The sequence below is a fragment of the Narcine bancroftii genome, chromosome 5, assembly GCF_036971445.1.
Source record: "Narcine bancroftii isolate sNarBan1 chromosome 5, sNarBan1.hap1, whole genome shotgun sequence".
Taxonomy (NCBI): Eukaryota; Metazoa; Chordata; class Chondrichthyes; order Torpediniformes; family Narcinidae; genus Narcine; species Narcine bancroftii.
Window position 1 is genome coordinate 90574451 of NC_091473.1, and position 24529 is coordinate 90598979.

At 38.6% G+C, this 24529-nt stretch overlaps 1 protein-coding gene across 3 annotated transcripts in view; it reads left to right on the top strand.

Annotated features, from left to right (window-relative positions):
- The window catches only part of efcab7 (EF-hand calcium binding domain 7), a 123192-nt gene that overhangs the window by 40434 nt on the left and 58229 nt on the right, over positions 1-24529 (top strand). The gene's annotated exons all lie outside the window — the stretch shown is intronic.

Here is a 24529-nt window from a genome sequence, read left to right on the forward strand (position 1 = left end):
GTATTCACTAGGGAAAAAAATGTTGAACCAGTTGAAGTAAAGAAAAATAGTGGGGAAGTCATGAAGCATATAAGGATAACCGAGGAGGTAGTGATGGCTGTGTTAAAAAAGATAAAGGTGGATAAATCTCCCGGACCGGACAAAATATTCCCAAGGACACTCAGAGAGGCTAGTGGAGAGTTAGTGGGGCCATTAACTGAGATATTTAGGATGTCATTGGCCACGGGGGTGGTACCAAAGGATTGGAGGGAGGCGCATGTGGTTCCTCTGTTTAAGAAAGGGTCCAAATGCAAACCTGGGAATTATAGGCCTGTAAGTCTGACGTCTGTGGTGGGCAAGTTGATGGAAAGTGTTCTGAGGGATGCTATTTACAAATTTTTGGACGTACAAGGATTGATAGGGAGTAATCAGCATGGTTTTGTCAGGGGTAGATCATGCTTGACAAACCTGATTGAGTTCTTCGAGGGGGTAACAAAAAAGATTGATGAAGGGAAAGCTGTGGATGTTGTCTATTTGGACTTTAGTAAAGCTTTTGACAGAGTTCCCCACAGGAGGTTAGGAAAAAAGGTGGAGGCATTAGGTATAAATAAGGAGGTAGTGAAATGGATTCAGCAGTGGTTGGATGGAAGGTGTCAGAGAGTAGTGGTAGACAATTGTTTGTCCAATTGGAGGCCGGTAACTAGTGGAGTTCCTCAGGGTTCGGTCCTGGGTCCACTATTATTTGTTATATATATTAACGATCTGGATGTAGGGGTAGAGAATTGGGTAAGTAAGTTTGCGGATGACACAAAGATTGGTGGTGTTGTGGACAGTGAGGTAGATTACCGTAGATTAAAAGGTGATTTAGGAAGGCTGGAGGTGTGGGCTGAGAAGTGGCTGATGGAATTTAATACAGATAAGTGTGAGGTGCTGCATTTTGGAAAGGCAAATTTAAATAGGTCATATACATTGAATGGTAGACAATTGAGGAGTGCAGAGCAACAAAGGGATTTAGGAGTTATGGTAAATAGTACCCTCAAGGCTGATACTCAGGTAGATGGTGTGGTGAAGAAGGCATTTGGAATGTTGGCCTTCATAAATCGGAGTATTGAATTCAAGAGTAGGGAGGTTATGATGAAATTGTACAAGGCATTGGTGAGGCCAAATTTGGAGTACTGTGTACAGTTTTGGTCACCAAATTATAGGAAAGATATAAACAAAATAGAGAGAGTGCAGAGAAGGTTCACGAGAATGTTGACAGGATTTCAGGGTCCGAGTTACAGGGAAAGGTTATGCAGACTGGGGCTTTTTTCTCTGGAGCGTAGAAGATTGAGAGGGGACTTGATAGAGGTGTTTAAGATTTTAAAAGGGACAGACAGAGTAAATGTGGATAGGCTTTTTCAATTAAGAAAGGAGGAGATTCAAACTAGAGGACATGGTTTAAGATTGAAGGGGGAAAATTATAAGGGGAACATGAGGGGAAATTTCTTTACGCAGAGGGTGGTGGGGATGTGGAATGAGCTTCCGGCAGACGTGGTCGAGGCGGGATCATTGGTTACATTTAAGGAAAGACTGGATCGTTACATGGATAGGAAGGGACTAGAGGGGTATGGACCGGGTGCTGGTCAGTGGGACTAGGAGGGTGGGGATTTGCTACGGCATGGACTTCTAGGGCCGAACTGGCCTGTTCTGTGCTGTAAGTGGTTATATGGTTATTTTCTCTTGTTGTATACCTCAATAATTTTACTAAGATGGATCTTGGTTTTTGATGTGTCTGCATTTTCGGAGTGAGTGCTCTGTGTGCCCTTTCTATTTCCATTTCTTCCTGCATTTCTGTCATTCATAGGACCTTCGAGATCCATCCTTTTATAAATTCCTTCATGTCTGTGCCTTCTTTACCCCCCGTCAGGCCCACTATTTTTATATTGTTTAGCCTACTATAATTTTCCAACATATCAATTTTCTGAGATAACAACTCTTGTGTCTCTTTAATTTTTTTGTCACTTTCTTCCAATTTTTCTCATAAGTAATTTACTTCCATTTCTACAGCCGTTTCCCACTCTTCCACATTTTCTACTCTTTTCCCTATTTCTGTCATGACCAGTTCTAAACTTTGCATTTTATCTTCTGCTCTTTTCATTTTTCTTTTAATTCTAATGATAACCATTCTTTTAATGATCTAATTTGTTCTTCAAAAAAGGCTTTATCTATATTCTGTCCATCTTTTTACCTTCTATTTCTCTGTGAAGATCTTGGTCTTCTTCTTTCTCTTCTTCTGTGTCTGTACCTGTGTTTGTGTCTTCTTCTTCCCATCTTTGTGTCTGTGTCTCTTCTGTTTTTCGTGTTGAGTTGTTTATATCTCTTTGTCGGTCCTCCTCTTGCTGTTGGTCCTCCCCTCCTGGGCCGCTTGTCTGTCGGGCCTCCTGACGTTGGTCCTCTTGTCGGTCAGCCCGCCATCTTTCTCCCTTGCCTGGTTCCTCGCTACCTCCCCTCCTGCCATCCTCATCCTCCAGTTGAGCGCCCTGGTGTCGGCATCCTTCAGTTGGTCATGCTGTGGCTACCTGCTCCTCAGCTGAGCCCCCCTCCCATCGGTTTTTTCCTTTTTCCTTTGATTGCGCAGTTGTGCACTTTTGTTTGGCTCCGAGAACCATTTTTGAAGTCCACGGGTTGGGATGTCGCGACTCTGTAGGGCAGGCACCAACCTCGGGGATCGGGCGCACTTCGCTGCTACAGCTCCCTGTTCCTTCGTGCAGGTAAGGCCTTCTTTCTTCTGTGGTGACTTTTCGTTTTCTTTTTTTCTGGTTGTTTTTACTTCCTCCTTCTTGGGTGCCATATTCTTTCTCTTCTCTGTAACTTTATCTTCTATTTCTTGTATTTTATATTTGTTGAACTTTGTCTTTTCCTGACTTTTTTTCTTCTGGTGAGGGCTGGTTTTACCCGACCGGCCACTACTCCATCACGTGACTCCTACCGAAGAAGACAGAAATGAGGGGACTATTGGATAGTTAATTTAACATGTGTTGTTGGTAAGATGCTGGAGTCAATAGTTAAAGAAGAAATAACTAATCAATTAAGAAAGCTAAATATAATCAAACCTAATCAACATGGTTGAATGAAAGGTATTTTCTTATGTTCTTGTGAGATCTCCAATCTCCAGCAATAACATTATCAAGGGAGAATCATACATGAAAGGTTCTCAGGCATCAAACCAGGAAAAAACACTACGAGTAAAAACACAATGCTGGAGAAACTCAGCTGGTCACTGTACTTTATGTAGCAAAGATAAAGATACATAACCAACATTTCGGGCTCAAGCTCTTCATCAAGGTATAAAGGAAACACCACTAGTTTGTGGCATGTTTGGGGGACATGATCTGATATTAAGGTAGAAATCTCACATATAAACTTCAGAATACATTTAATTAATTATTGGAATGAATGACAAAGTACATGTATTTCTTTTGAGGAGCCAGGAAGGTTGTTAAGTAGCTAAGTTTGGTGCACTTTTAAAATGCATTCACATGGTGCAACATTTTCATTTTTTATCACAGTAAATGTCGTTCTTAAATATAGTACAGCACTTCTCAGCAGTTCATTAATTTCACCAGCAAACTGCAAGAGTGCACCTATTGGTTTACGTGGAACTGTGTGCTGTTATTGCACCTTTTGGGACAATATTCAGAATAACAATGAAAATGAAAATTAAATTGTTTTAGGCATTTGGGTTTCATATTGACTAGTGGATAAATGATAGAAAAGTGAAATCAAAGGTTATGCAATAAAGGAATAAAAAAGTAATTTTATGTCGCTGGGAATTCTGCAGATGAATTAGTTAAGTATTTATTGACCTCTTCTGCATTTGAGCATTTAAATTTAATTTTGTAGCAAATTTTAGCATCTGTTAATTTTCGCAGAGTAATTTTGAAATAATGTTTTGCTGCTTTTTTATTCAATTTGATCTGTGTGATCTAAAGACATATTACAGAGAAGAAATATTGACTGTTTGCACATACAAGTTGCTTGTTTCAAAACTAGAAGCAACCTCTTTCAATTTTAGTTCCTAAGGGCTAAAGATAACATGATATTGACTTTGTAAAGTCAATATTTGTGTTGTGTTAATGTTGATTTTTTTGGTTTTCTTTCTTCCTTCCATCTCTTAACTTTGGTTATACTTTCAACATTCAACACAATAACAGTTGTAAATACTTGGAGAGAAATTAGGAAAATGCTACTGTTCTGGTTGTGAATGGGAGCCTGGAGACCTTCTTAAAAAATTGTACATTGTTATTTCTCTACAATGCAGCACAAAAATCATTAGACCCAAATCTCACTTGACACCTTCTCCCCCCCCCCATTCCTTTCAACCCCAAAGCACAAAGGCAGCATAAATATATGATGAACAGAAAAGATGTCATGCTTTTCTATATTAAATGCCTGAATGCATGGTCTCAATGGGGCTGTACTTCACATTCTCCTTCTAAGTAATTATACCCCTTAGGCTCTTTTGAAGATAATTCGACCCCATTAATAGCTTCCACCAAAATAAAGACATCTGATGCAAGAAAGACCCTGGTGTTGTTTTATTTTGAAACCTTGTTTTATTTAAACAATATGGTGGAATATTGTAAATTTATTGCAGAATGTAATTGAACTTGAAAATTTCATATTAATTTGAATTACCTGCCTGGTTAAACAATTTTGGGAAGAATATAAATAATTAAGAGCTACACACACAGAAATATTCTCTTCTTGAGTTTGTGCAAGTCAATTCTCATGAACTTGCTTAAGCAGGGGTTAGTTAAAATGACATAGCATTAGTTGGTGTTTCCAGCTGGGATGACAAACTTCTTTAAAAATGAACATCTTGGCGCAATAGCTAAGTGAAGTATTTTTTTGAAAAGAGCTGCAATCACATTTAAAATCTGTGCACCCCTATACTCATTTGCAAACGGAACTGAATATTATGCCTGGGGCATGCTGATGTCATAATATATTACAGCCCAGCCTCTGTCTGCTCTTTGTGATCAGTAGGTCTGTCTTGTTTTTAATCTTTTGTCCTTGATGCTGAAAATTTTAAAATAAAAAAGACATTCATAATATATTGATCTTACAAGATATTATCTGTTCAGAGTTAAAACAGATTACATTTTACTTGTAAATTATGATGAAAGTATAGGGGTGACTTCATCAATCACCCTTCATTGCTATTAACTGTGTGGAGAATATCACATGGCTGATACGCTGTTACAGCAATTCTTGCACAGATGAGATTACAGAAAATGTCTTGATCACAAAGGAGAATGTTGCCTTGAATATCCAGATACTAATCAGATTTTCCCATTACTTAGTTATATTGTTGTTTCAAGCAGTAGTTTGATTTCAAATTAATTTGGATTCTAAATAGGACAAGAGCTAATATGGTTCTTGGCCGAATTAGACCAGAATACGATTCAATTCCACTCTGTTGAGTTAACTGATCTCAGCAGTAATATCTCAGCAGTATAGTCAGTCTAGAATTTCTGGGCAAGTGAAGTAAAACAAATTTTCTGGACTCCATATCCTTATTGGTTATCCAGTGACCCCTGGTGGAAGATGTATCTGCACATTCTGGGTAAACTATCTTTCAGCTTGGCTGTGAAATGCCAAGGCTTTGAACACCCTTGCAATGTTTTCTATTTTAGTTGACACATGAGAATATCTACACATACAAGGGTCCTGAGGATCCATAGTACCTGGTTTATTTATGTAGTCCAAACTATAAGTCAAGCTCAGGCTTAAACAGATATGTAAACATGTATCCAATGGACTTTACTGCACTCTCATGTTTTGAACACAAAGTAAGGGTTCACAGAAGTGGGGAGATTGATTCCCATAGTCAGAAAATTTTGTGAACAATCTACCTTAAGATCAATCTATCACACTCCCCGATCCTCTCCTTGCACCCTCAACAACTTCCCTCTCAGGCCTATGTTTTGAATTATACAATTGAATCTCCTACCACTAAGTAACTGCACCTTGTACCTTGTTTGGCTTTACCAGCAAAACAACTGATAGGACCTATAGGGCAAAGAAAAACTTCTATTATAAATTATATTAAAAACATTATTCTTCATTGGAAAGAGCCTCCAAACTGAATTTCACTTGACTTGACCAAGTTCTCTACCTATCTATGTTGGTCAAGTTTGGTTGTTTTGGGCTGATCTCACTGACTGACACTCAGTGCCTACATGAAATAAGGTTTCATGTAGTGTAGTCCTCTGAACCATCCCAGGAAAAACATGACAACTATTGATAAAGATTCACTTCTTCTGAAAGTCAGAACTAATTAAAAATATTTCAGAAACATTTTTTAAATACTATGAAATTTTAAAGTGACTTTAATTAAAGTACAAATAAATAATTAAAGCATTAAAGTAGAATTAAAAATGTAACTTTTTCTTCATTCTCTGGCTTCACTCCTTTCTGCAATTGGATTGTTGACTTCCTCATCGGAAGATCAAAATCAGTATGAATTAGAGACAACATCCCCTCCTCACTGACAATCAACACAGGCGTACCTCGACGATGCATGGTTAGCCCATCGGTCTACTTGCTCTATACCCATGACTGTGTGGCTAGGTGCAAATCAAATGCCTTCTACAAATTTTATGATAACACTAATGTGCGGTCTTTGGCAGAATCACAGATGGCAATGAGGAAGCGTACAAAAAAGATAGATCAGCTAGTTGAGTGGTGTCACAACAACAACCTTGCATTCAATATTAGCAAAACTAAGGAACTGCTTATGGACTTCAGGAGGGGGAAATCAGGACATCATGAACCAGTCCTTATCGAGGGCTCAGCAATAGAAAGGGTTAAGAATTTCACTGGGTGTATACATCTCTCAAGACTTGTCCTGGGCCTTTATGTCGATGCAATCATGAAGAAGACTTGCCAGCAGCTATACTTCATGAGGAGTTTGAGGAGATATGGTATGTCACCAAAGACTTGCAAATTTCTACAAGTGTACTGTGGAGAGCATTCACTCCATCGAGAACATCTACAAGTGGAGATGTCTTAAGAAAGCAGCCTCTTTCATTAAGGACCCTCACCATCAAGGCCATGCCCTCTTCACATTGCTATCATTGGGAAGGAGGTTCAGGAGCCTGAAGACTAACACCCAGTGACACAAGGACAGCTTCTTGTCCTCTGCCATCAGATTTCTGAATGGACAATGAACCACATCAAAACCTCATTTACTCTTCTTTTGCACTAATCTGTTTATTTTGAATGTAATTTACAGCAATATTGCAGTGCAATATTTTGCTACTGCAAAACAACAAATTTTGTGACATGTTCATGACAATAAATTCTGATTCTGAATATATGTTGACTCAAGCCTTGCACCAGAGCTAGCAGGTGATTGGAGAAGAAAGTTACCCATCAAGGCATGGTTCAATTGCTAGAATGTGGCAATGTCTTGAATTTGCTTATAAGGCTACATCCGCATCGAATTCTGAGACTTGGAAGTTTAAATACTTGCAGGCCACTGGCTCTAGTCACAAGAATTCCCTCCCTGAAATCTAATGGTTGGAGCGCCACCTGGTGCATTACACTGGTCATTGAAGATTTTGCATCCTGAACACTTTTGGATGTATTTTATGGATTTTGGGATGGTGATCATGAAAATCACCTTAAAACTTTTTTTACTTTTTTTTAAAACCAATTTTTGTGATTTACTATCATATTTTAAGTGAACTGGTATATTGGTTTGGTCAATCCAAGCATGCCTAGACATGCACTCAGTGCAGGGCTATGCAAATGTTGTTTTAGGCCTGGGCATGCTTAGTCAGAATAGATACAGACAGACTATAAAAGCAGCTCACATATACAGATGCTGCGTATTGCACTGATATAGATTGAATGCTAGTTGATGCACATATTCTTCAGGGAATAGCATAATGAGTGTACTTAGCAACAGTATTTATTGTCTTCAGGAAGATTCAATACAGCAGAAATGTCTCGTCAATGTCGCAACAGCTGCAATTATTCAGTTCCATTTTTGGCGAGTATACGTTGAAGTGCCAGTGGATGGTTTGTAAAATTTCAGACAACCTTTGCTTTACAGCTGTTTGGATTTTGCAAATTTGCCACATCTCTACTTTGTGGTCAGCTATATAGCCCATCGAGTCTGCCCACGATCTGATCCATTTTCCCACTCAACTCCACTAACCTTGATGGCCTGACTAATCAAACACTTGTCAATCTTTCCCTTAAATACATCCAATAACTTGGCTTCCACAACCACCAGTGGGAACAAGTTCCACAGATTCACTACCCTTTGGCTAAATAAATTCCTCAGCATCTTTGTTCTAAGTGGAGATCCTGAAACCTTGAAGTTGTGCCTTTCTACATCTAGTCTGTCCATGTCTTTCAACACTTGAAATGTTTCAATGAGATCCTCCCTTATTCTCCTAAATTTCAATTGCCACAGGCCAAGAGCTGTCAAACATTCCTGATACGATAAACCTTTCATTCCCAGAAACATCCTTGTGAACCTCCTCTGAACCCTCTCTAATGTCTGAACATCCTTTCTTAAATGAGGAGCCCAAAACTGTTCACACTCCTGCCTTCTAAAGCTTCAACATCACATCTATGCTCTTAACCATATAACCATATAACCACTTACAGCACAGAACAGGCCAGTTCGACCCTACTAGTTCATGCCGTAGCAAATCCCCACCCTCCTAGTCCCACTGACCAGCACCCGGTCCATACCCCTCTAGTCCCTTCCTATCCATGTAACGATCCAGTCTTTCCTTAAATGTAACCAATGATCCCGCCTCGACCACGTCTGCCGGAAGCTCATTCCATATCCCCACCACCCTCTGCGTAAAGAAATTTCCCCTCATGTTCCCCTTATAATTTTCCCCCTTCAATCTTAAACCATGTCCTCTAGTTTGAATCTCCCCCTTTCTTAATTGAAAAAGCCTATCCACATTTACTCTGTTTGTCCCTTTTAAAATCTTAAACACCTCTATCAAGTCCCCTCTCAATCTTCTACGCTCCAGAGAAAAAAGCCCCAGTCTGCACAACCTTTCCCTGTTACTCAGACCTTGAAATCCTGTCAACATTCTCGTGAACCTTCTCTGCACTCTCTCTATTTTGTTTATATCTTTCCTATAATTTGGTGACCAAAACTGTACAGTACTCCAAATTTGGCCTCACCAATGCCTTATATTCTATTAGTCTTGAAATGAATGCCAGCATTGCATTTACCTTCTTCACTGTCTACTCAACCTGTAAGTATACCTTCACAACAATTTTGTCCCCATTTAGAAAATAGTCTGCTGTAGCAGCGCTATAGATAGACTACAACTTCCAGAAGTCTTGTGAACCGGCACAGGAGGTCATAATATCATGACGTGGCATGTGTGGTTCAGTGTTTTAAAAGAATACACGCATGACACGAGTAAATGAGTTCTGATTTACCTGAAACTGTGTGCGTCATTATTTTGCATTCATCAGCCACCACTGCTTTTTCATTGGCTATATTTGGTGACCCCAAATGGATACTGCAGCTGTTGCTGTTAAGCTTCCGCCCTTCTGGATGGTGGAACCAGAACCGTGGTTTCGACAGGGTGAAGCACAATTTCACCTCAGGAAGATTGAGGTGGTTGCTACTCAATATTATCACCTTGTCAGTGCCTTGGACCAAGCCACTGCCAAGCGAGTCGATGATTTCCTGCATGATCCACAGGAGCCTGGAGAGCTCAAGTATGATACGGCATATGGCATTTCCCTCAGAGAGAGGGCTGCCAGACTGTTACACATGGATGAGTTGGGTGACTGCACCCTATCCGAACTAATGGATGACATGCTATGCCTGGCATCTGGCTAATGGCCAGATATGTTATTCAAACAGCTCTTCTGGAGAGAATGCCAGAAGACATTAGACTCTTCTTTTCGCAGAGTTCTTTCTTTTTTTTTTAAATAATTTTTTATTTTTCAAGCTATGAACCATATCAACCAAAATATGTACAAACGTTTCTCATTAAATTTACACAGTGGTCTTTTCTCCCATTTTTTTCCCCCCTTTCCCTCCCTCTCCTCTACCCACCCCCCTCCAAAACCCATAAATATTCTACATATACAATATAATAAAACCATAAAACAATAGCTTCACACAAAGGAAAATAAACAAGAAAAATGTGTCATCTATTTATTACACACTGAATCTAGTCATTCTGTCTCCTTATCATTTTCATTCTCATTTTAGGGGATGGAGGTCCGAGGCAAGCTCTCTCTTTTATGTTCCCTGTATGGTTCCCAAATTTGTTCAAACGTTGTGACTTTATTTTTTAAATTATATGTTATTTTTTCCAATGGAATACATTTATTCATTTCCATGTTCCATTGCTGTATTCTCAGGCTCTCTTCCATTTTCCAAGTCAACATTATACATTTTTTTGCTATCGCTAAGGCTATCATAATGAATTTTTTTTGCACTTTATCCAATTTGAGGCCTAATTCTCTACTACTTATGTTACTTAAAAGAAATATCTCTGGTTTTTTTGGTATGTTTTGTAATTTTATTTAGTATCTGATTTAATTCTTCCCAAAACGTATTCAATTTCGTATATGCCCAAGTTGCATGTAACGTTCCCATTTCCTTCTTACAGCGAAAACATCTATCCGATAATGTTGAATCCCATTCTTTTAATTTTTGAGGAGTAATATATACCCTGTGTAACCAATTATACTCTATCATGCATAACCTTGTGTTTATTGTATTCTTCATAGTTCCAGAACATAACTTTTCCCATACTTCATTTTTTATCTTTATGTTTAAATCCTTTTCCCACTTTTGTTTAGGTTTATAGTTTATTTAATAATTTTCCTTAACTTGCAGCTTAATGTACATGTTGGTTATAAATCTTTTAATTATCTGTGTCTGTAATCACATATTCAAAGCTGCTTCCTTCAAGTAGTCTCAAGCTGTTTCCCAATTTATCCTTTAAATAAGCTTTCAATTGATGATATGCAAACATTGTACCATGAGTTATTCCATATGTGTACTTCAACTGTTCAAATGTTAATAAATTATTTCACAAAAAACAATTTTCTATTCTTTTGATTCCTTTTCTCTCCCATTCTCTCAAGGAAAGGTTGTCTATTGTAAAAGGGATTAGCAGATTTTCTGTCAATAGTAATTTTGGTATTTGATAATTAGTTTTTTTTCCTTTCTAAATGGTCTTCTTCCATGTATTAAGTAAATGATGCAGTACTGGTGAGTTTTTATATTGTACCAGCTTTTCATCCCACTTATAAAGTAAATGTTTCCAGTACCTTCTCCCCTATTTTATCTAGTTCTATTTTAGTCCAGTCTGGTTTTTCCCTTGTCTGGTAAATATCTGATAAATACCTTAATTGTGCGGCTCTATAATAATTTCTAAAATTTGGTAACTGCAAACCACCTTGATTTTACTTCTCTGCTAATTTATCTAATGCCTCCCTTGGTTTCCTCCCTTTCCACAAGAATTTCCTTATTATTCTCTTGTTCATTAAAGAATTTTTCTGTTAAAGGAATTGGTAACATTTGAAATAAGTATTGTATCCTTGGAAATACATTAATTTTAATGCAGTTTACCCTCCCTATCAACGTTATCGGTAATTCTTTCCAATGTTCTAGATCTTCCTGCAAATTCTTTATTAGTGTCTGATAATTTAGTTTGTACAAGTAGCTTAAGTTATTATCTAACCTGATCCCTAGGTATCGGATTGCTTGTGCTTGCCATTCAAATGGTGATTCTTTTTTAAATTCTGTATAGTCTGTGTTACTCATTGGCATCACTTCACTTTTCTTTGCGTTGATCTTGCACCCTGATATTTCTCCATATTCCTTCAATTTCTTATGTAATTCTTTTACTGATACCTCTGGTTCTGTTAGGTATACTATGATATCATCTGCAAATAAGATGATTTTATACTCCTCTTTTATTTTTATCCCTTTTATTTTATTTTCTATTCTTATCAGTTCTGCCAAAGGTTCTATTGCTAAGGTGAACAATGAGGGGGATAATGGACATCCCTGTCTAGTTGACTTACTTACTTGACTCAATACATATCCATTTACTGTTACCTTCGCCAACAGTCCATTATACAATGCTTTAATCCAATTAATATATTTTTCTGGTAGATTGAACTTCTGTAATACTTTAAATAAGTAGTTCCTCTCTATTCTGTCAAAGGCTTTTTCTGCGTCTATAGCAACAACCACTGTTGTTTTCTTATTTCCTTGAACTGCATGAATTAGATTAATAAGTTTACAGACATTATCTGCTGTTCGTCTTTTCTTAATAAATCCAGTTTGATCTTGTTTTACTATTTTTGGTACACAATCGGCCAATCTGTTTGCTAATAATTTCGCTATTTATAGTCTGAGTTAAATAGAGATATTGGTCTATATGATGCTGGTGTTAATGGATCTTTCCCCGTCTTTGGTATTAACGTAATTATTGCTGTCTTACATGAATCTGGCAAGTTTTGTGTTTCTTCCATCTGGTTCATTACTTCCAGGAGAGGAGGAATTAATAACTTTTTTTTTAAAACTTTATTTAAAATTTTATGACATGAATAAAATAAAAATTACATTTAAAAAAATAATAAAAAATAAGATAATAAAAATTAGAATTTTTTCTTTGGCTTGGCTTCGCGGACGAAGATTTATGGAGGGGGTAAAAAGTCCACGTCAGCTGCAGGCTCGTTTGTGGCTGATATTACTACATCATTAAACTACACAAATTAACCCCCCCAATAATTATAACACAACATTAATCATCTAATTTAAAATTAATCCAACCCTCCCCCCCAAAATAAAGAGTGAAGAATTAATTAACAATGTTGTAAATAAAATTAAAAAACCCCACTTACAAAAAAAAGATAAAACTTAACAAAAAAAATTACTAACAACAAAAAAAACAATACTAAAATAATACCCTTAAACATATATTTAAATCAAACATAATACATGTATTTAACAAATGAAATCCACTTTAAAACTAAGTTCAAATATTAAAATCATATATCAACCACATATCTGTTATACAAAAAATCATAATTAATAATACATAAATACAGAATTTCCATTAATGCCAAGTTTCCTTTATAATTCATCGAGAGAACAAAAACATGCCTTAGAAAATCAATCAGATAAACTTTTTATTTTCTTCCCCTCCCCTTATATAAAAAAAGAAAAAAAAGTTCAAACTCTTATAAAATTCTCCATATTCTTCATTTATAACATCTTCAAAATTCTCTATCGAAATTAACTTTATTTTATTAAACTCTTCTCCCTCAATGTATTTGTACTTAATTTTCTTCTTTTTCTTCTTATCACCTTTCCCCTCATCTTCCTCTTCATCTAATTCAACATCCTCAATTTTTGACTTATTATCTTCTGTGACATCATCCTCTTAAAAAAGAAAGAAAAAAGAGAAAAAAAACCCCAAAAAAGAGAAAAAAAGGAGAGAAAATAAACCTCCTAATTCCATCTCAATTACAATCAGAAAACAAAAAGAGTTAAAAAAAATAATTAAAAAAACCTTCACTTCTTAACCCAAAAATTAAAAAGAAAAAAAAACAGGTCGGAGGTCACAACTACCTCCTCCTTTTTAAACCGCCCAAAGCAGTAACTCCCCCAAAATATTGGGTGTGAGATAACTCACAGGTAGCTGATGACTTCTGGAAACTAGTGCCCACCCAGTTCCCTCTCCCAACTTCCATTTCATTAAACTATCATCATTATTTAAACTATTTAAACTCTTCTCAAAAAAAAGATAAAAGATTTATTTTTTTAAATCAACGTTACCACTTCGGTCACCATTGCTTCCATTTCTTTTAAAAATCTGGATCCCACCTTACATCTCTACTCTCTTTGGAGACCTTGAAGGACTACATCGTTCCTGAAACTGCATGATTGGTAGAGACTGAGCAAAGTCCATAACCTCTTTAGGATTGTCAAAGAACTTTGGCTAATTTCCATCCTAAAAAATCTTCAGTACCGCAGAATACCTGAATGTTGCCTTATGTCTTTTTTTCCACAACCGTTCTTTCACAGAATTAAATTCGCGTCGTTGAAACATAATTTCTTGACTCAAATCTTGATAGAAGAAAACAGGATTATTCTGAACCATCAAAGGAGATCTATTTTGCTGGGCATTTCTAGTAACCGTATGTCTCTGTCACAATAGTTTAAACAACGGATCAAAACAGATCTTGGATTCTGTCCTGAAAAAGATTTTCTTTTTAAAACTCTATAAGCACGTTCCAGTATTAAACCGTCAGGGAATTTATCCTGTCCTAACACTCGTGGAATCCATTCAGTAAAAAATTTTCTTGGATCTGGTCCTTCTATGCCTTCTGGCAAACCAACAATTTTCACGTTGTTCCGTCTAGATTGATTCTCCAAATAATCAACCTTTTTTGCTAAATTTTTATTTTGGATCTGCAATGTTTCAATTATTCTATTTTCATCTTGCAGTTGATCCTGTGCATCGACTAAACCTTGATCACACATTTCAAATTTTTCAATGGTTTCAAGCTTAAAAGCTCCATTAATGACTTCCGCCATCGCATTAATCTTGGAAATAAACAGGTTCACAAAATTAGCTAAGTGACTCAATACAGAATATATCTTATCTTCAAGATCCTTAACAGACATTTCAACAGAAGTAGGTTCAGGCATAATGGGGTCTTGCTGTTCCTTAGAGACCACGGGATCTTCTGTCCCTTCCCTTAATTTAGTATCTTTTCTAGCAGTTTGACTTCGTATAAAAATCCCTCTCAAAGACCCCCCAGCAATGCCAGGAGACTGAAGATCAGAGTTATCTTTAAGCCAAATCTCTTTAATCATCTTCACTGAATCGATGTCTAGAAAAACCGTTGTAATTGAAGATGCATTTTGCAGCACCACCACTGTAGCAGTCGAATGACAGCTCTTTAACTCTCCAGCTGGTGGCGCCCCAGCTGATTCAACTGTCAAAGACTGAGTAACAGCACTCACAGTGGCCGTTGTGTAAAATACTGGCACCCGTCCAGCTCCTTGGTCCGAAAGCTGTTGAATGCGACCTTCAAAAAGCCTCACCGGCTTAAAACGGAGCTTCAATGCTGAACTCTGCATGTCCTTCTCTGGATCCATTCTACGCTGAGTTCTGGCTTCTTGTAAACAAGTAGGCTCAGACAATTTCGGAAAATGTAGTTTTTTAACAGTCTGTTGATGTTTTCTTTTACCTCTTTTTTTGTATATAAACCATTAGTCATTAATCCAACACCTCTTATTATTTATAAACTTTTAAAAGAACTTTAACGAGCACTTAAAGACAAAACAATAAATCAGAGTCAGGAGAAGTCTGGAAGGCACGTCTGTTCCCTACGCCATCTTGGCACGCCCCCCCCCCCCCCCCCCGGAATTAATAACTCTTTAAATGTTTTGTAAAATTCTATTGGAAATCCATCCTCTCCTGGTGTTTTATTGTTCGGCAAGCTTTTTTTTAATATATCCTGTACTTCCTCTATTTCAAATGGTTTTATTAGTTTGTTTTGTTCCTCTTGCAATTTTGGCAGTTCAATTTTAGCTAAAAATTCCTCTATTTTATCATCTTTCCCCTCATTCTCAGTTTGATACAATTATTCATACAATTTCTTAAAATTTTCATTAATCTCTGTTGGGTTAAATGTAATTTGTTTGTCCTTTTTCCTTGATGCCAATATCGTTCTTTTAGCTTGTTCTGTTTTAAGTTGCCAGGCTAATATTTTGTGTTTTTTTTTTCTCCCAGTTCATAATACTTTTGCTTTGTTTTCATTATTTTCTTCTCCACCTTGTACGTTTGTAATGTTTCGTATTTAATTTTTTTGTCTGCCAATTCTCTTTTTTTCGTTATATCATCCCTTTTTATTAATTCCTTTTCTGTACTTACTCTCTCCCTTTCCAACTGCTCTATTTCCCGATTGTAATCCTTTTTCATCTTAGTCACATAACTTATTATCTGCCCTCCTATTAAAGCTTTCATTGCATCCCATAATATAAATTTGTCTTTCACTGATCCTGTGTTTATTTCAAAATATTTTTTAATTTGGCATTCAATAAACTCCCTAAATTCCTCTTTTTTAAGTAGCATGGAGTTTAACCTTCATCTATGTGTTCTTGGTGGGATGTTCTCCAGTTCTATTGCTAATAATAGAGATGAATTATCTGATAGTAGTCTAGCTTTATACTCAGTTTTCCTAACTCTCCCTTGAATATGGGCTGACAACAAAAACATATCAATCCTTGAGTAAATTTTGTGCCTACTCGAATAATATGAAAATTCCTTCTGTCCTGGGTGTTGCCTCCTCCATATATCCGTAAGTTTCATTTCCTGCATTGATTTAACCATAAATTTGGCAACTTTATTCTTTTTACTTGTCTTTTGTACAGTTTTATGCAACATTGGGTCCAAATTAAGGTTAAAATCCCCTCCTATCAATATATTTCCATGTGTGTCTGCAATCTTCAAAAAAAATCCTGCATAAACTTTTGATCCTCCTCATTAGGCACATATATATTGAGCAAATTGCAAAATTCTGAGTATATCTGACACTTTATCATTGCATATCTCCCTGCCGGATCTATTATTTCCTCCTCTATTTTGATTGGCACATTTTTGTTAACTAATATGGCTATACCTCTAGCTTTTGAATTATAGGATGCTGCCATTACGTGTCCTACCAGTCTCTCTTTAGTTTATGTTCTGCTTCAGTTAGATGCGTTTCCTGCACAAATGCTATATCTATTTTTTCCTTCTTCAATAAATTTAGTAACCTCTTCCTTTTAATTTGGTTATGTATTCCATTAATGTTTATAGTCATCTAGTTCAACATGGCCATCTTATATCTTGCATACACCTCTTTTCCGCCTCTTCACCACCTACATCCCCCTTTTCCCCATTTTCATTTCTTAATTTCCTCTTATTACACTTAATGTATGACAACACATTTAAGACATAAAGTACCCCCACAGTTCCCACATCCACTAATACCTTAAACCCCAAAAGTTCCCCCCCCTCTCTGAGTTGCCCCATATCCCTTGCCGGGCAACCACAACTCCCCTTTTTGCAGAGTTCTTTCAAAGACCCGAGGGCAGTAGCTGCAGAGGCAGACGTCCTGTGGCTGGCAAAAAAAAACACACCAAAAGTCTTCGGACAATGTCACTATGTCACAGCTGTCCGCTCCCAGCACTTCCGTTGTTGACACTACTTCCCAAGCCAACACTCTCAACACACCAGCTCCTATAATGAGGCATCATCTCAAGTCAGACAGACAGCCAGTCGACACTTCCACTTGGTATTTTTACCACCCGTGTTGGGGAGTCAATGCACCTAGGTACCTTCCACCCTGTGCGTTCTCAAGAAATGCCCTTGCTGACCATCGTTAGTGGCTGCAATGGTTGTACGAAAATCTATGAGTCTTCTATATGTTTAGGATCAGCTATCCCAACATAAATTTTTGTTGGACACAGGATCAGAGGTTAGTGTTTTTCCGCCAACTGGTTACAATACATGTTATCCTACTCCTAACCTCCAACTCACAGCAGTCAATAGTATCAATATATCCATGTATGGAACCAAAAAAAATCAATGTTCATTTGAGGGGAACACTTACACATAACCTTTTATTATAGTGGCAGTATAATAACTGCTACTCGGGGCCAATTTCCTTCAAGCTCATTCATTCATGGTGGATTTAAAAGAGCGTCAGCTGGTGAATAGTACCACCTTTCAAACTGTTTGCCTGGCAGAATTGCATGTTCATGCAAGCTCTGCATAAGACTGTTGATAGGTTCTCCAGACTTGTAGAAAAGTTTCTGGAAATTTCTCACTACTGTTTTTGACCATCACTGCGAAACATCGAATAACTCACCATTATTTCTACCAAGAGTCCTCCCATTCATGCTAAGACACGTTGCTTGACTCTGGAGAAGCTGCAATTAGCTAAACGAATTCGACAAAATGGAAGATCTGGGGATAATGGGCGTCTCCATTACATTTAGTCCAAAAACACACTGGAGGATGGAGACTTTGTGGACGGCTCAATGACGCCATTATACTGGATCACTACCCTATTTCCCATATTCAAGATTTTTCAGTGAATCTGCATAGGGCGAAAAGCTTTTCAAAAGTCGACTTGGTGCGCGGTTATCATCAGGTGCCAGTGGAACCAGACGACAAAAACAGCAATAATTACCCCTTTCAGATTGTTCAAATTTTTACATATGCCTTTTGGGTTTAAAAAATGCAGCTCAGACTTTTCAGCAAGTTACAGATGCAGTAGGGCATGGCATGGTCAATGTCTTCATTTATCTAAGCAACATATTAGTTGCCAACCAAATTAAATAAGAGAACATGGAACATCTGCGTACACTCTTTAGATGTCTGCAAGAATTTGGACTGACCATCATTCCAGATAAGTGTGTTTTCGGACAACAGTCCATAGAATCCCTGGGGCATACAATCACCGATAAGGGTGTGGCCCTGCTTCCTTCCAAGATCGATGCTATTACTGAATATTCCAGACCAACAACTGTCAAAGTCTGCAAGAGTTCTTGGGCATGGTTAATTTTTATCATCGATTCCTTTCAGCAGCAGCTCACGTTACGAAGCCTCTGTTCAATCTAGTGTCTGGTAATGCCAAATCTATTCAGTGGACAGATGAAAGTCAAAATGCTTTAATAAAGACAAAGGAACTGTTAGCTCAAGCAACCATGCTCAGTTATCCAGTCCTAAACGCAGCCACCGCCCTTTCAACAGACGCGCCTGATGTGGCCATAGGGGTGCGGTCTGCAGCAGTATGTCGACGGACAATGGAAGCCATTGACATTCTTTAGCCGCCACCTCTGTGAGGCTGAGAAAAAAATACAGCACCTTTGATAAAGAACTCCTAGCCATAGATTTGTCCGTCACTTCCGTTACTTTTTGCAAGGCAGACACTTCACTGTGTTCACAGACCATAAACCCTTTACCTTCGCAATTTTGAAGATGTCGGAGCCCTGGTCAGCTTGACAATAGCAGCAGTTATCCTTCATTTCAGAATTCTCTACCAGAATAATGCTCATTTCTGGAAAAGACAATGTAGTGGCTGATGCACTTTTCCACTCAGTTGTGCTCAAGGTATCAGCTATGATCCACGGTATTGACTATGTGGCTATCACCACTGCCCAAGGACAATACGGTGAGATCAAGTCATGTTGCACTAAATAACCAACCTACAATGGAGGGATGTGCAAATCGATGCCAACGGCAAGCTGCTCTTTAGCGACGTTTCAACAGGACAGTCATGGCCAGTGGTTCCAGCTTCATGGAGATGTTGGATTTTTGATACTGTCCATGGTCTTTCTCATCCATCCATCAGATCAACTGCTCGTCTGATTTCAGACAGATTTATTTGGCACGGTCTGAAGAAAGATGTCATGTAAATGGCCAGATCTTGTGTAGCTTGTCAAAAAGTCAAAATCCATCAGTGTGTGAAAGCACCGCTACAGCCCTTCCTACCGTAACTCGCCGCTTCGACCATGTCCAAGTGGACATTGTGGGACCAATTCCAGTTTCACAAGGTTACTGCTATCTTTTCACGGGATCGATAGGTTTACAAGATGGCCTGAGCAGTCCCCATGGCGGAGGCTTCTACTGACTCTTGTGCACAGGCATTCCTTAATTCCTGTGTGGCTTGCTTCGGCCTACCAGCACACATCAATTCTGACAGAGGACCTTAATTTACATCTTCATTATAAACAGCCTTCTTTTGGCTGCTCGGTTCTCGGCTTCATACAAGCGCCTATCACCCGCAGTCCAACAGGATGGTTGAAATCATCACCTTAAATCAATCTTAATGGCCTGTTTGGACGGTCCCAACTTGGCAGACAAATTACCATGGGTGTTGCTCGGCATTAGGACAACTCCAAAAGAGGATCTTCACACTTCGTCTGTGGAGCTTGTATACTGTACGCCCTTGGTGGTCCCAGGGGAATTTATTCCTCTTGGATCCAGGAAAGATGAAGACTCCAAAGAGCTGTTGAGCAGACTAAGAGATACCTTAGCCAAATTATCCCCTGTACCACCATCATCACATGGCAAACATGTTTCTTTTGTGCCATAAGGACTGAAAGACTGTGAATACGTGTTCGTATGTAGAGGAACACATGAATAGCCCTTGCATGTGCCATAAGAGGGACCATACAGGGTGATAAGACGAACTAGGTCAACCTGCATCTTGGACATTGGCGGGCAGCCTCTGTCATTCACAATTAACAGGCTCAAATCTGCCCCTGTTGACAAAACTGCCCCTTTTCAACAGCCAGCAAGCAGTCTGATGCAGATGTTCACCTCCCAAAAAACTACCAGGTGTTAGTGCTGGTTGTTGGGGGTGGGGGGTGTGGAGGAGAGTGTGTAGTGGCGCTATAGATAGACTACAACTCCCAGAAGCCTAGTGAACCAGCATGGGATGTCTTATCGTCATGTCATGGCACGCATGGTTCAGTGTTTTAAAAGAATACACGTGTAATTCAAGTAAATGAGTTCTGATTTACCTGCAACTGTGTGTGTTGTTATTTCACGTTCATTAGCTGCCACTGCGTTTTCAGTGGCTACGCTGCCTTTTTATTTCTTCTACCAAAGTATATGACCGTATGCTTTCGATGTTGTATTTCATGCAATGAGGATAGATAGGTATAGAGGGATTTGGGACATATGCAGGTAAATGGGACTAGGTTAGATAGCTAACTTGGTTGGCATGGACTATTTGAGCCTGCTTCCATGCATGGCATGTGACCCCAAAATTTAGAGGTACAGAATAAAATTTGTTCTCATGGAATTTATGTGGAAGAACATCTATATAAATAAACTTGTGTTTCTTGACATGTGTGCATTATAGAAAATCCGAATGTTCTAAGAACACAACCCCCCCCCCGTAATGCTGGGTTGCAGTACAGTTGTTGAAGTGAAGAATTACTGATGTACCAGGACAGTGGATTGGAAGATTTTGACTCCCTTTCCTTCACCAGGAAAATGCCATGGCACACAACTATCAAACACAACAAAACATTTTTAAATGGGTGCAGTTAAGCAAAACAGTTTGTCTTTTTGATAATTTTGCATGTCTGTTTATTTCATAGAAGAATTCACAAAACTTCTAATATGTAATACTGAGTCAAGTTCTGTCAGTTTGCTTGGTGTCACAATATGGAATTTAAGTCTAGAGGATCGGACTGATAATTTTAATTTGCTGAAGCAAGTGTGCCAGTCTGAAGTAAACTGTTGAGTGCAATGAGAGATGCAAGTGAGGCTGTGTCAGAATTAACCCGTTCAGACCCGCACTCCCCACGACTATTCACAAAGATCGTTAGAGTGCAAAATGGATTACCTGAGACTAGATATGAACCAGAAAGAATTGCAAGGCTGCTGTGCTCTGGTGATTACAAAAACTTGACACTGCACTCCAGACTCAGCGAACCAGCTACATGGCCATATTTCCCTCAGGGCAGACAGAGACACTGCTGTTTCTAGCAAGACTCGAGGAGGGGGGGGGGGTCTGTGCATTGACATCAGAGAGAACTGGTGCACTAATATCTCTGTTGTAAACGTAATTCTGCTCAGCAGAGATAGAGTAGATTATGGTAAAATGCAGACCTTTCTATGTGCTCATGGAATTCAGGGCCACACTGATTATCACAGTTTACATTATGCCTTTGGCAAATGAGGATGAAGCAATGAAGGAAATTTGTGGTGTCATCTGTAAATCTCAGACATCCTACCCTGATGGTGCCATGATTGTTGCTGGCTATTTTAATCATGCCAACCTGAAAATTCTTCTACCACAGATTCAATAGCATGTCAATTTCACCCCCAGAGGAAAGAACACCCTATCTCGAGTGAACACCAATGTCCCTGGTGTGTACAAGGCTCCTCCTTGTTTCCCCCCCCCCCCCCACCACTTGGATATTTGGACCACATATCCGTCCTGCTAATCCATCAAAATGGATAAAGTCAGTTTGCAGGGAGATTAGGACATGTCCATTGGGGGAGCTTTGAGACCACAGACTGGAGCTGATTCAGGCAGGCACCTACAATGGCCAAGTAAATAATGGCAAATACACAAACTCAGTGACAGGCTACATTACCAAGTGCACAAAGGATGATACAGTGATCAAATGTTACACAACCAGGGATGCATGGTTGGATGCAGAGATCTATGCACTTCTCAAAGTTCAAAACGCAACCTTCAGGACAGGACACAAGTTGGCACGAATATCAACAGGGCTGAACTCTCCCGTGCAATCCAGAAGGCTAACCGTGGCTCTATAGTCATCTGTGCGACACCAGTGACATAAAGTGCATGTGGCAGGTTATTAAAACAATAACAGATTACAAGACAACCTTGTGAGTTAGACAAAGACACCTCCCTTTCGACAGACTGAACATCACCTATGCACGATTCAACGAGAAGAACAAGCTTATGCCAAATAAAGCTTTGTCCCTCGCTGTAGAACAAGTTTTGTATGGTGGCAGCCAAGGTAAAGAGAATCCTATCTATGGTGAACCCACATCGGGCATCATGACCAGCCAACATACTTAGTATGGTACTGAAGGACTGTGCAGTCCAACTGACGTAGGTTCTTACGGACATCTTCAGCATGTCACTGCAGCATTCCATCGACTCCAAAGGTTTCAAGGCAGCTACCATCACCCCGCTACCAGAGAGATCAAAAGTAACAGGCCTCCATGACTACTGCCCAGTGGCACTGACCTTCACCATTATGAAATGCTTTAAGTTTCTGGTGCACCTCCCAGAGACGTTTGACCCATTTAAATTTCCCTACAGAGCCATTCAGTACTTGGTGCTCAACCTGCTCCAGTTCATACTACGACTGCAACACCAGATCCAGCTCCAACAGCATCAAGTGTGCAGATAACATGACCATAGTTAGCTTCATCAGCAACAAAGATGTTTCAATACAGAGAAGAGGTGGAAAATTTTGCAAAATGGTGCACGAATAACAACCTGAGTCTCAACATGGTCAAAACAAAGGAGATGATCATGCACTTAAGGAGGTCCATTGTTGGCCACTCTCCATTACACATTAATAGCTCAGTAATGGAGAACATCAAGTTCCTTGCAGTCAGTCCACTTAAGAACACACATCTCACTTATCAGGAAGGTGCAACAGCACTTCATTAGAAGGCTGAGTCAGGCAAAGATAACTGCCAACATTTTGTCAACTTTTTACAGGAGCTCAGCTGAGAGCATCCTGGCTCGCTGCCTCACAGTGCTGTCAAGCATCAGATCAGAAATCAATCCACAGGACCATAAAAATGGCAGAGAGGATCACTGAGGTCTCCCTCTCCCTGATTGATGTGATTTACTGAGATCATTGTTTGAAGAGAACTCTTAAAATCTGTGAGGACCCCTACCACCCTGTAGACAGCATCTTCCAGCTACTCCCATCAGGAAGAGATACGGAAGTATTAGAGCCAGATCCGCCAGGCTAAGGAACAGCTTCTTCCAATGGACATTGACACTGCTGAATGACTGATGAGCCAATAAAACAACTCTTCATGACTCTACTATTTATTAATAATAATTATTTTTAATATATGCATATAAGACATGTATTATAGGTTCTGTGTATATGTATGTGTTATATCTATGTGTGTGTTTGCACTGTTTTTGCAACGTGGAGCAGAGAACGCTGTTTTGTCAAGTTGTACTGTTACAATCAGATGATAACTGAACTTAAATTTGTCTTCATTGTGCTCCATTCAATGATAGTTTAGATGGATTCAATGCATTGGCACTGAGCCCAATATTCTCTCACACCAAGCAATCTTAAAAGAAATTTCAAAACTTTAAAAAAAATGCCTTCAGAGAGCTGTTATATTTTGTGCATTAGTTTAGAAAAAAATGTCAGTTTAGAGAAAAACGCCTTCTGAAAGAGGCAGTGAAATACCACGAAGTAGTGGGGTGTGTCCATTTCTACAATGCATGGAGGGACCAAATCAAACCCAAGCTACCATTAAATCAATGAAGTATAATTTTTGAGGAATGCAGCCTTCAACATTTTGGGAGATTTCATTCTGAGAGTAGATTATGTCACGCTCCCCTTTTGTACAGTTGGTTCTGTGACCAAGGGACCATGAAATTATTTTCTTCACCAGATGCAACCTATTCCCAAATAAAATTAATCATTTCTGTTGATGCTTCTGAAAATGTTTCTCTATATTTATTAACTGTTATTTAAGTGCTTGGAATATTCTATGGTCCCTTGTTATGTTTCCCACAGTGAAATTTGACATCGATTAATAGGATTCTATGAAGTTAGTTTGTTTTTTGATTAAGACTGGCATACTCTGGCCTTGGTATATTTTATTTATTTGAACAGATATCATTTTAATTTGTAAAAGATTAGAAAAAATGCTTCTTTCCAAATACTTTCCTTCAAATTTTTTTTAAAACCAGTGTCACATATCTGTGTCTCAACATT